The sequence below is a fragment of the Schistocerca gregaria genome, chromosome 1, assembly GCF_023897955.1.
Source record: "Schistocerca gregaria isolate iqSchGreg1 chromosome 1, iqSchGreg1.2, whole genome shotgun sequence".
Classification (NCBI taxonomy): domain Eukaryota; kingdom Metazoa; phylum Arthropoda; class Insecta; order Orthoptera; family Acrididae; genus Schistocerca; species Schistocerca gregaria.
The window spans coordinates 294,096,530-294,099,467 of NC_064920.1; the positions used below are offsets into that span (position 1 = coordinate 294,096,530).

The 2,938-nt window shown below is 42.5% G+C and overlaps 1 non-coding gene across 1 annotated transcript; it reads left to right on the forward strand.

Moving 5' to 3' along the window:
* The first annotated feature begins 809 nt into the window (after positions 1-809).
* Trnap-cgg (transfer RNA proline (anticodon CGG)) lies at positions 810-884 on the forward strand. The gene has a single exon. It is a non-coding gene; the product is annotated as a tRNA-Pro (tRNA).
* The last annotated feature ends 2,054 nt before the right edge of the window (positions 885-2,938 follow it).

Here is a 2,938-nt window from a genome sequence, read left to right on the forward strand (position 1 = left end):
TTTTCCCTGTTACTCATCTGCCCCCTTTTGCTTTATTTCAGTTACTATTATTTCTGTCATTGTGTTAAAATTGTTTACTTTCCATAATGACAGGTGCTTCACTCACCTGATTAATATCACTATTGTAATTCAGGGTCTATTAAAGACAAGATTATTTTCCAGAATGAGATTTTCACTCTGCAGCGGAGTGTGCGCTGACATGAAACTTCCTGGCAGATTAAAACTGTGTGCCCGACCGAGACTCGAACTCGGGATCTTTGCCTTTCGCGGGCAAGTGCTCTACCACAGTTTTAATCTGCCAGGAAGTTTCATATCAGCGCACACTCCGCTGCAGAGTGAAAATCTCATTCTGGAAACATACCCCAGGCTGTGGCTAAGCCATGTCTCCATAGTATCCTTTCTTTCAGGAGTGCTAGTTCTGCATGTTTTGCAGAAGAGCTTCTGTAAAGTTTGGAAGGTAGGAGACGGATACTGGCAGAAGTAAAGCTGTGAATACCGGGCGTGAGTCGTGCTTCGGTAGCTCAGTTGGTAGAGCACTTGCCCGCGAAAGGCAAAGGTCCCGAGTTCGAGTCTCGGTCGGGCACACAGTTTTAATCTGCCAGGAAGTTTCATATCAGCGCACACTCCGCTGCAGAGTGAAAATCTCATTCTGGAAACATCCCCCAGGCTGTAGCTAAGCCATGTCTCCACAGTATCCTTTCTTTCAGGAGTGCTAGTTCTGCATGTTTCGCAGAAGAGCTTCTGTAAAGTTTGGAAGGTAGGAGACGGATACTGGCAGAAGTAAAGCTGTGAGTACCGGGCGTGAGTTGTGCTTCGGTAGCTCAGTTGGTAGAGCACTTGCCCGCGGAAGGCAAAGGTCCCGAGTTCGAGTCTCGGTCGGGCACACAGTTTTAATCTGCCAGGAAGTTTCAAGATTATTTTGTTCAGCCACATCTTTGGAATGTGTTGGCAAAGTTTATTGTTCACTTGTGTTCTTCTGGTTACAACTGTTGTAATTGGTCTATTGTTAGTTAGTTAAAGTGTTACATATTTTATATCAGTTAAGTAATCTTACATCGCATTTATACTGAAATAATCCCCCTTATTTTATTCCTAATTCTAAGATAAGCATTTTTCATCTCTGGAAAGTGAGATACTCTGTAGATGCACAGGTTTAAAATCTTTGATCCAACAAAATTTCGCTGCACTAATACTTATCTTTGTATCTGATGATGGACGAAAACCGGTTCGTCTAATAAATAATAAATATTGCGGAATATTACACCAGTGTTGCTTTTGTCTCCTTTATAAAGTTTTCTTTTTGTTTATCTATTTTGTTTGATATTTTGATTCTGCGTATCTTGAAACGTGTAATGGAGAAGTCTGATGGAGTCTTAGTAATTTTTCAAGCTTTGTTAATTGTCTCCTTTATTACTGCAAATAGCAGCAGGTAAAAAAGGAAAATCGGTCATTTCGGAAATCGGTTTTTTTGAGCAGGTCAGGTTAATCAGGGGACGAAAAAACCAGTGTAACCAAAAACCGATTGTTTCAGCCGTCCCTACAAGAGAAATGTTACTTCGAGGAACAGTGGGAAGGTGTGGGCGCGGGGGTGGGGGGTGGGGGGGGGGGGTGCTACAAGTAATTACATATGTTGTGTCTCGTCGGACACCCAAATTGAATCATCATAAGGTACATAAAAAAAGCTATTACCTTACTTTTGTTTTGTAAAGGGCTGTAATATCATATCAGGAGATCAGACAATATTTTTTTGAAATGGGTACATTTTTACAGGCACGCTGTATAATTGTAGTTTCGTAATCTATCAACGAGAAAAACAGGGGACTTGTGCAAAACCGAATGATGCCTCCAAGAAGAGAGGAGGGCGCGCTTCCGTTGTGGACAGAGATTCGCCAACAGTTGAAGGGACCTGCGGCGTCACATACAGGCGCCTGAGGAATGCAGCAGCCGGCAGCTGATGGCGGAGGCGTGTGGTTGGCAGCGGCTGCAGCTGTCGCACGGCGGCCAGCAGCTGGCGACACGTTCTGCTCAGGAGAACCGCAGGGCGGGCGGGCAACAGGCGCGGGCCGCTTCGCCGTGCTCTGGTTCGTCACACACCGCAGCGACACATCTACGTCGCCTCGGGGCGGTTCCTGTGTGCAGGGCGCTCTGCCATCTCCATGAACTATGCTATTTTTCCAAACACATGATTGGAGACCGTGGCCGCTGTTTTGTACAACAGCAGGAGTGTCTCCAACCATCTAGTAATGAATCTGAAGTTATACCTCTCCATAAGAAAGGGGTCAAAGAAATGCCATCAAATTTCCAACTAATCTCACTTTTGCCAGCTTATTCATAAATTTATGAAAAAGATATCTTCAAGCATCTACTTAAGCACCTTAGTGAAAATAATATACTGTCAAAGTCACAGTTTGGGTTTCTTAAGGGTTCTGATATTGAGAAGGCTATTTACATGTAATTCATTAGACAACAAATGAAAGGCAACTGGCATATTCTGTGACTTGTCAAAGGTTGTTAACTGTGTGAATCATAGCATTCTTTTAAGTAAACTGAACTATAATGGGATCACTGGTAGTGCTGCAAAGTGGTTTCAGTCATATCTTACTAATAGAAAACAAAGGGTGTCATTATGTAACACTTCTGCAGTAGGAAATCAGACATCATCTGACTGGGAAGAAATTACATGTGGTGTTACCCAAGGTTCCATACTAGGTCCACTACTTCTTCTTGTGTATATTAATAGCCTGTCATCTGTTACATTACCAGACATCAAGTTCGTCTTATTTGCAGATGATTCAAACATTGCAATAAACAGTAAATCAAATATAAATTTTTACTGACATTAATTAGTGGTTCATAGCCAATTCCTGTCATTAAACTTTGAAAAGACCTACCATATGCAGTTCAGAACTTCCAAGAGATTTCCTTCTTGTGTGTGTAT